The sequence below is a fragment of the Fukomys damarensis genome, unplaced genomic scaffold (genome assembly GCF_012274545.1).
Source record: "Fukomys damarensis isolate Sample0158 unplaced genomic scaffold, DMR_v1.0_HiC HiC_scaffold_21, whole genome shotgun sequence".
Lineage (NCBI taxonomy): Eukaryota > Metazoa > Chordata > Mammalia > Rodentia > Bathyergidae > Fukomys > Fukomys damarensis.
In genome coordinates, this window is record NW_022900933.1 from 11,787,824 (window position 1) to 11,797,662 (window position 9,839).

Genomic DNA, 9,839 nt, shown 5'->3' on the forward strand with positions numbered 1-9,839 from the left:
TTTTTTTTTTTTTGGTACCCGGGGATTGAACTCAGGACCTTGTGCTTGTGAGGCAGGCAGCAAAACCACTGAGCTAAATTCCAGGCCCCTATTATGTTTTAATTAGAAACAGAGATCAACAACATGAGTAAAGAAGAAACTTTAAACAATAAAGAGGGAAAAGTCACAAGTGTTTAAAAGTTTTATTTAAAGTCTAGCCCAGAGGCAAGAAGGGAAGACATCAGAGTTGAGCACAGTAGCTTCCCCAGGCTGAAGCAGATTTAGAAGTGGAAACCAGAGAGATGGTAGAAGGATCCACAAATGGAAAAGCCAAAGGGTTCTCTACAGTCTACTCTGAAAGACACATAAAGACTCTAAAGGCAGACACTAACCACGCAGACGCGTGTCCAGACCCCTGTCCTGAGAAAGGGATGATGAGATGGTCTCCCACACCTGTGTGAAAACCCATTAAATTGCTCACCTTCCTGAGGAGCTTATTTCTGCCTCTGTACTTTTGTGTCTTCCCTTTGATCAGAGCAGCCCCTTGGAGGCTTGTGACAGGCAAGCTATTTACCCTCTGGGGCTGATGGTTTTTCCTAGAAGCTTACTTGACCCACACCCCAGGTATAATACTCCTTTCCCTTTCCCACATCAGTGCCAAGCCTCCAGGGCCACTTTCCTGGGTCCATTTGCTCTCTCCCTCTACCTCCTAACTCCTCCTAAAATTTTGGGTAAAACTGATGCTTTTCTGGAAACCAGACCTCCTTGTCTCTCTCTTGTGTAAGCTTGAATACAATGTTGCCTCCTTTTTAGAGGAAAGACCAGTATTTCCCTGTTATTGTGGACAATTCGACAACCCAGACTTACCTGCTAACAACCGCATGGTGGCTGGACTGAGTCCACCAGTAGTCCAGGGATTTCCCCAGTGAGTCAGCAGGTCCCTGAGATGTGGGGACCTAAGAAGGGCACCCTTCTCTCCAGACTCTGCTCGACCTCACATCTGACCATCTCACCACGGGGAGCCATTGTGACCTGAGTCACTGTGTCCCTCTGCTTTCTGAGGACCTTTCATGAAAGAAGAGGGCTGCTCACCTCTGAGCTGTTGATTCAAGACTTGCAAGGTGTAACCCTTTGACTCCTAACCTTTGGCCCTGACTCCTGTGAACTATTCCCTCTGAGTCTTCCCTGAGGAAAAGCCTGTACTTAACATTTTTTACTGAAGGGCTAGAAGAGAGGATCCCCACAATGATTTGTGATTGTTAGAGTAATCAATACCCCAAGTCCCTAAGTAGAGCAACTGAAATATTTAAAGCTCTTTTAACTCTTCTTATTCTCAGTCTACAGCTTATTTTCCCTACCCCTTCTAATTATGTTTCAAGTCTTCACTTGTCTGTCCACAGTCTGAATATACTCGGGTGGGATTTGGAAAAAGCAGACGCAGGCCTTGTGGGTGAACAGAAGCTGTTCTAGAGGTTTTTTTGTCTTTGTTTGTCTGTTTCCAGTACTGGAAGTTGAGCCCAGGGCCTTTGCACTAACTGAGCTACATCCGCACTCCTTTTTATTTTTATTTTTTATTTTATTTTGAGACGGGGTCTTGTTAAACTGCCCTGGGCTGGCCTTGAACTTGCAATCCTCCTGCCTCAGTGGAATCACAGGTTGTGAGCCATCACACCTAGCTCAGGAGTTTCTTAAAGGAAGAAATGGAGATGGAGACCTGGCAGATATGGGAGCTTGGGGACTTTTTGTCAAGCTGTTTACTATGGAAACGCTCTATTTCTCACTTACCTTATGTTTGTTTAGGATTACATCAGGAGATTGGGAGGAGGGGAATAAGGCCCTCTGAAGCACTCTTTACCGTCATCTTTGTAGTGGGCCATCCGTGCCTGAAATGGATACACCTCATCACTGGATTCTCTCATGTTTCTCTCACACTTTCTTTCTTCCTCATTTTACTCACTTGGTCCCCGGTAAATCCCCCCCGTTGTTCTTTGTCTCAATGTGTTTATTCCTCCATCCACTCATCCATCTGCCCAAGATGGTAGCTCCGTGTCAGTGGGAAGGCACCGCTCCTTGCCAGTGAGAACTGCTCTCACCCAAGCCTGCTGGGTCATCCCACTCTGGCTTCACGTCCCCAAGTAATGCCTGAGGCTGCTGATGGTGTCACTGACTTCCTCCACAACCACCTTTCTTCTTTAGCTATTCTCTCACTCCTTTCTCTTAGGTTCCTACTCTTTTTTCTCACCTTTCCTCTTCGAGTCCTACTTATGGGCTTATGCAGAGTGGCTGCCATGCATAGCTGCAGCCATTCAGAACTAAAGAAGGCAGCAGAGCCCAACCCCAGAAGAGCCGACAGCTCTCCACTCTGGGAGCCCATATCACCTCCCGGGGCAGAGCTCAGATGGCCTCCTTTCCCCATATTGGCACCAGATCTCTGTTAAGGCCTCACTGGGACCCTACAGGCATCAAACCTCCAGGCTACAACCCTGATCTGGTTTTCTTTCTTTCTTTTTTTTTTTTTTTTTTTTTTTTTTTGAGATAAGGTCTCACTATGTAGTTCAGGCTGGCCTCAAACTCACAGCGATCCTCCTGTCTCAGCCACCCAAGTGCTGGGATTACAGGCGTGCACCACCACACCTGGCCCTGATCTGGTTATAGGTCACCCTCCAGGAGAAAAAAATAAGGTCCCCAAGCAGAAAACACAAGCTTTCCTTCTGTTGCCATTAGAAACAAAGCAATAGGGCCGGGAATTTAGCTCAGTGGTGCCGCTGTCTCCCTTGCAAGCCCAAGGACCTGAGTTCGATCCTCAATACCAAAAAGCAATAAAAAAGAAACAAAGAAAAGAAACAAAGCAATAGAGCCAGAAGTTTTTGGCCCAGCAAGAACAAAACAGTGCTGTCAGCAACCAGGGCCCAAGCTACTCTCCTTCTCACTGGTGACATGGGTTCTGCGCACTGTGACAATGAGTGTAACTGGACCCAGAGCTCTGAAATGGAAGAGATAAGCCACGCAACTACCACACTACTCCTGTTCCCACATCACCTCCATCTGGCAGACCTACTTGTGGTCACGTGGCATGGGGTGGAGGCCCACAGAGGGCTCCTTGTTACATCTTTCTTTCTTGAATTAAAATCAGGCCTGGCCTAACCCGGTTACACCTGTGCTCCAGTTACCCCTCAACCACACCAATCTCCAGGCCCCATCTAGCCTAGAATCTCTGGCTTTAGGCTAAGGGATCTTGGCAATCATCTCATCCCAACCTTCACAGGAGCAGAAGACTTTCCACGTGGAATTTGAGCCTGCACAGGAGCCAGGTTTCATAAACACAAGGATATCCCCAGAAGGACACCCATTCTAACTTCCAGTCCACTTGGCCAATGAACTGATTCTACCTACACATCATCTGCGGACACGGTGTGCCACGGAAATGGTGTTGGTTGCCTGCTTAACATAGACATGGCCCCTCAGCTCCTGAAACTAAGCCCTTAGGGTTAGATGGAGTAGATCCAACAAAGTGGATGCAGTTTCCCGAAAGGCAGCACACACAGGGAGCCCCAAGTCTGCAAGTGAGGCTGGGGCAGAACTTTTGGAGGAAATGATATTTTAACTGAAGCAAGAAGGTCTTTTTCTCATTTGCTCCTTTACCCAGAGCTGAGCACAGGGTTGGCATGTGGTAGGTACTTAGTAAGCTTGTGAAATGAATGAAGAATGAATAAATATCTCTACACTTTCTAATAGCCCTTGATTGTTTATAGGATTTGATGGTGGGTCTAATAATATATCCATTTACAAAATACCTAACTTGGGCTGATTTGATGCCATGATTCCCCCTGAGGTATAATTATGTTTTAGACCTGCAGTGTGCTATTCCTTTGGTTTTAGAGGTACTTATGCTGGGTTGCAGCAGGGGAAAGATGATCCTGCAGGGGTCTTCTAAACCTACCACTCCAACCCCTAAGACCACACCACAAAGAGCTCTGTAAATGGACCCATCAAAGCAGGGAAGCCCAGCCCGACAGGTGATTGGATTTAGACCTGAAAGCAAAGATGGATTAAAACTCTCTGTGCCCAGAGGTCCTGACCACAAACCAAAGCTCCAGGAGAGGTGGGAGGACAGTCACACCATGGACCTCCTCTCTCTTTCTCAGAAGAGGGTGACAGGTTCTTAGAAATTTTCATAAAGCACACAAATGAGCAAATTCAGGTTTCTGGGCAGGAATGTGGACAGACTGAGCAGCCGTTCCACCTCCCAGGAAACATGAGGCCTATGGTAGCATCCTGAAACTCTCCCAGACTTCAGTGCATGCCCGCACTAAGGTGTCACACCTGGGCCTCCAAGAACCTGTCTATTATGTACATCAACAAAGATCCTCTTCCTCTTCTCTAACAAGCACCTCTCCAACATGAGAAACAAGGGCTCGTAACATTGGGTGGCGGCACACCATATGTAGCTGTGCAGTCTGTTTACTGTACAAATCCAACTCGCCTGGTGAGCAAATGGGGCCTCTGTTAGCCAAGCTGTGCCCAGGTGTGGCTGTATCAACAGAGAGGAAGGGGAGCCTTTTAAAGATTTGTACATAGGCACCATATGGGATAGTAGTGACCCTGGGTGGAGAGCCCAAAGAATTACATCTGGGGAGGAAAAAAAACCCCAACAATTATTCCCTTGCTACCACTTAAACATTCTAACCAGGTCTACCTGCACTGATCAGATATGCTAATAAGGCAGACTTCTTAGAAGGTAATAGAATATGATGGATAAACCAGTCAGACCAGTAGGGCTTAATGCTTTATTTTTCTGTGTCCTGAGTTTGGATGACAGTGAAAATCCAACTACCAAGATGTCCTAAGGAAGGATCCAATGTCTTCTTTCTGTTAAACTACTTTAAGGAAAGTCAAGATTTACAATCCGTATGACCCTTCTGTGTTGGAAACAGCAGAGGTTTGGAGGCCCGCCCAGACTCAGTGCCAGAGGGTCACTTACCTTGAGCCTGTTGGTCAGGAAGTGGGCCCCTGAAAGATGGGGTAAAGTGGACATTTTCTCGAGAAAGTGACCCTCCCTGGAGAGCCCCAGGCATCCCAGCAGAGCACACATTCTGACCCTTAATGAGTAGCTCTCAGGGCTGTCGGAATGGTTGTTGGAATGGCCCGGTGCTGTCAGATGTGGATGTGATTCCACCTCATGCTGATGGCTTGGGGGAAAGTGCCAGGGTCCTTGGTGCAGACTGCTGACACTGGGGATACTGAGCAAAGGCGAGGCAGACTTATACTTGAGGCAGCAGCCCTCTCTGAGAAACACATGCGAGCAGGACATCTTGGGTGTCACCACTTCTGCCCAGAGCTCTTCAAGGTCGAGAAGCAGCTATGCCTCAGGGGAAGTCAAGGGAGGAAGCAGGGCCTGCAGATCACAGCTCTGCACACAGGTGATGCTGCTGGGGACTCCAAGGGCCAGGATCTGCAATGGGGCAAGAATGGAAGAGAAGTGCTTCCAGAGGCTCCGGAGACACTTCGCCTCAGTTCCCTTCCCTCCTAGCCCCAAGTTCTCTCTGCCTTCTGTGCCATCCAATCACCCATGAGCGGCCAGAGGGAAGCCAAAGTTCACCTGAAGTTTTGGAGAAGGAGCTGAGGCTGTGGGCTATGTGAAACTCCTAGCACAACGGAGCAGCCCTGGGTAGGGTCAAGATCAGACCCGGTCTGATGGCTCCTGATGGTCTTCTCAGGAACTAGGACTCTCAGAGCTGCTTCAGCAAGGGGCAGGAATGGTGGGATAAGTGTGTTCAAAGCGAGCGGAAGTACTTTGAGAGGGGTTGATGGGAATGTCCTTTATTGTAATACATTCAAGAAAAAAAAAGTAACTATTCACTCTGTTTTTTGGTAACGTGACATATGACCCTAAGTCCTACTGTTGTTTATATTGTTACTGATAAGAAGACAGAGGACAAGAGGGTATATGTAAGAGCCAATAAGGGTTGGAGTTAGACTCAAACTCAGATCCTGTGACTGGTGCGCACACTCCTTCCCGCCGCACACTATAGAGATTTCCAGGTCTCTAATGATGTCAGCAGGCAGTGTCAGAAGTAATGTGGAAGGAAAACCACAGCTCCCCCACTCCACTGTCACCCCACTTGCCCTACAGATTTGTAGTAGATTCTAAGTGTTTTACCTAACAGCAGGGACTGAGCCTTCTTCTAAGCTGTGTCCCCACAGCCTAGGGCCAGGTTGGGCTCACACAAGTGTTGACTGAAGGAATGAAGGATTCCTCCTGCAGTCCCATCCTACACTCTGAGTGCACACTGGGCGCACAGGGCTCTTGACAGGCACCAAGTTCTACCTAAGTGGACCTGGGTCTCCACTTCTCACCCCAGGATGGCTTAAGCACACAATTTCATCAATAGGCCATGGAGGGATGTCATGGACACATGGAGTACCTTTGTGGGATGGGCTCTTGGCTGGTCCTGGGAGCTCCATGAATGGTTCTTGGGGCTCACACCTGTGTAGGGGCTTCTTCTATCCCAAAGTTTGAATGTCCTTCATTCCTGGGGCTGCCTCAAGGTAGTAAATCTAAACAGGAGATGAATACCCACCCCTAGACTTGGATCTTCCCTGAGTGGCCACAGTGTGAAGGAGGTTCAGATTCCTCCATGATGTGGCTGGCTCCTGGGTGGGTCCAAAAGCAGCAGCCATATAAGAGCAGGTACCCAACATCACAGATGAGAAGCCAAGTCACTTACAGGCCTTGGATGCTCCTCTGGCTGTTAGTCCCCAAGGCAGTCCACTAGAACAGCTTGACAAATCTGCTGAAGAGTGGAGAAATGGAAGACAGTCTCTCCCCAACAGGAATCCACCTTTGAATGGAGGAGACAATGTACACAGAGCAGTTAGTGACCACACAAGGTTTGCATGAGGCCACACGATGGGCAGAGCTCCTAAATGAGGATGGGGCTGGGGAGGCAGGGGCAGAAAGGCTGAGAAATAACTGAGTTCTCCAAAGTGGCTAAGACCTCAGAAGATGCTCTTTCCACTCACCATCTTGCATTTCATCCTTGTGCACTTAAACTTTTACTACATAACAGACTGCCATGAAACTCAGTGACTTAGCCCAATTATTACTGCCTTAGTTACTTTTCGTGTTGCTGAAACAAAATACCTGGCACACAAAGTTAAAGGAGGAAAGGTTTATTTTGGCTCACAGTATGTAGAGGTTTTAGTCCATAGTTGGCTGGATCCAAGGCAGGGTGGCATGGCAGAGGGACATCAAAGAGGAGAAACAGTTCATGGTAGGCAGCAGGCAGAAAGTAGCAAACTACTAGTGACAACAGCAGCTTCTTTCTGCCCTTTTTATATTCTATCTAGGCTACCTGGCCTGGGGCAGATGCCAACCCAATCAGTAGCCTAATTTAGTAATCACGCTCCCTTAATTCTAGCATTGTACCATGAATCAACCCTAGTACCACACACTCTAGATCCAGCCACCTCTGAAAAGCCCCACCTATGACCGACCACATAAGGCTTTGGGAGGACATCTATTTAGACACAAACCATAACAATGACCATTATATGGTTCACACCTCCAACAGGATCCAGCTAGCCAGTTCTCTCTCAGGATCTCTTGTTATTGCACTGAAATGATGGCTAGGGCTGGAGTCATTGAAGATTCTATAACCTCGCCAACCAAGACAGGCTGGCAGTGGTCCGGAAGCTGGCTGGGAGCTCAGTAGGGTCTTGACTGCAGTACCTACTTCTGGCCCCTCTCTGTGCTTGGTCTTCTCCTAGGGCAGTGGCTGGTTCTCGAGGGAATGTTCCAGGATTGAAGGCTCTAAGAGACCCAGGTAGAACCAAGGCTTAGAAGTCTCTGGATGTCATCCTCACTGTATTCTTGTGGTCAAAAGATTAACTATGGGTAGCATTAATTAGAATTAATCCAATTTTCTGTGGATATACATGCATGACAGTGAGGAAGAAAATATAAGTAATAAATACATTTTGTTGTTATTGTGAGAGCTAGCACCTACAATTGAGGAGGCAAGGGCCAGTGTCTACCACAACTTACATAATAAGACCACTTTACAGAGCTGCAAGGAAGAGAGGAGAGGAAGGGGGAGGGAGAAGAGGGGCGGGAACTGAGCTGAGCTGTGGTATGGACTAGGGAAGCCAAGAAGAAAAACTTTTTCCCTAAGCCTAGAAGGCAATCCCCTTGAGTCCTACCCTGCAGCGTTCCTGCACCATTCTTGCCCCAATGTACATTCTTAGACTATGTCCTAGGCCCAGAATTCTGGAACCAGAAGTGGAAGAGAGTGGAAAAAAACACTTACATCATTCTAACCAGCCCACATTTGAGAATAAGCTTGCTACGTGACTATTACTACAAAATTGTTTATCTGCCCTTGCTGCAGCCCAGCCTTTAAGGGACAGTATCTGGTGTCACTGACATCCCAGCAGCAGTTGCCCTGGAGACCTGGAGGTTAAGGATGATAAAGGAGCTTCTTGCCAAGATGATCTCACATAAAAATCCCTTTGCTAGGCCTCAGTGATAAAGCACACGTTCAACATGCTCAAGGCCCTAGGTTCAATCCCCACCACCAGGAAAAAAAAATCTCTTCACTTTCTGGTGACCACTGGTGACCACCACCTGGTAGTGGAGCTATGAAGGAAAAAGAAAGAGCTATAAATTCCTCAAATATGGGTACTCAGACAGACAGGGTGGACTAATGCACAGTATCCTAGCCTGCAAGTCAGAGATGCCCCTTTTGATCCCTTCCACCCCCTTGACTTGCTTGAAAGAGCTGTGCCTCTAACCAGGCTGGACCCGCACCCTAGAGCTTCGTGCAGAAAGCTCTAGAATCATCTGATTTTTCCAGACCGCCTTTCCCATCCACCTAGATAATTCAAGCACAAGCACTCACTTCTAAGCCTGCAGTTGGCTTCCCCCAGCCTCTGCCTGTCACTTCCTACTTTTACATTGGCAGGCAAATCTTTTTAAGTATAAGGCAGAATGAAATACTCTCACATCTCATCCCCAAGTTCCAGTCTACCCTTCTTGAGAGACCCCTTCAATCTCCTTCCCCCAAAACAATAAAATGTATTTATTACTTACACTGTATTCTCTCTTGCTCTCATGAGTGTACATCCATATAAGATTGGATTAATTCTATTTCTTGGTTTGTGACACAATCCCTGTACCATAAACACGTCACTTGTATTTAGGCATTTGGTTATTTTTTAAAAATAAATAAACGCCATCCAGCTCACAAACCAAAACAAAAGCCAGGACCTTGACAATAAACCAACGTATCTTCCAAATCCAGGAAAAACCGAAAGGGTCGGTCACCCAGCATAAACAAGACAGAAGAGGCCCATCCTTTCAAACTGGTTTCACTTCTCGGGTCCAAAGAAGGAGTCTTTTCCAAATGACTTGCTTTTTACAAGGCCCACGTGTCCTATTATTCTTGGACATTTAAAACCTGGGTTCCCAATTGGTATATCATTTTATTTTAATGATCTATGATTCCTACACTAACGTGGAAAATTATTATTTCTTTTTTCAATTAAAAACGTCGTGCTCAGCAGACTAAACCAGCTCCTCTTTCAGCGCGCAGCGGGGAGCAGGCAGGGAAGGGTTAACACCCACCCACCGATCCTATTATTCTTGGACATTTAAAACCTGGGTTCCCAATTGGTATATCATTTTATTTTAATGATCTATGATTCCTACACTAACGTGGAAAATTATTATTTCTTTTTTCAATTAAAAACGTCGTGCTCAGCAGACTAAACCAGCTCCTCTTTCAGCGCGCAGCGGGGAGCAGGCAGGGAAGGGTTAACACCCACCCACCGAGACCCGCGCCCGGGTTGGAAACGCTCCG

General features: G+C 47.2%; 1 protein-coding gene and 1 long non-coding RNA gene across 4 annotated transcripts in view; one reads left to right on the forward strand and one right to left on the reverse strand.

Annotated features, from left to right (window-relative positions):
• Rad51b (RAD51 paralog B) overlaps nt 1-9,839 on the forward strand; it is a 756,475-nt gene that overhangs the window by 707,002 nt on the left and 39,634 nt on the right. The gene's annotated exons all lie outside the window — the stretch shown is intronic.
• Nucleotides 4,760-9,839, reverse strand: part of LOC104877051 — an 8,301-nt gene continuing 3,221 nt past the window's right edge. Inside the window, exons 1-3 of one of the 2 annotated variants that reach the window (XR_004518373.1) lie at nt 7,545-9,597; nt 6,708-6,821; nt 4,760-5,431 (exon numbers count right to left, since the gene is read on the reverse strand). This is a non-coding gene — a long non-coding RNA (uncharacterized LOC104877051). Of the gene's footprint in view, nt 5,432-6,707; nt 6,822-7,544; nt 9,598-9,839 lie in introns of those variants that run through there. The other variant, XR_784496.2, reaches the window with a different exon arrangement.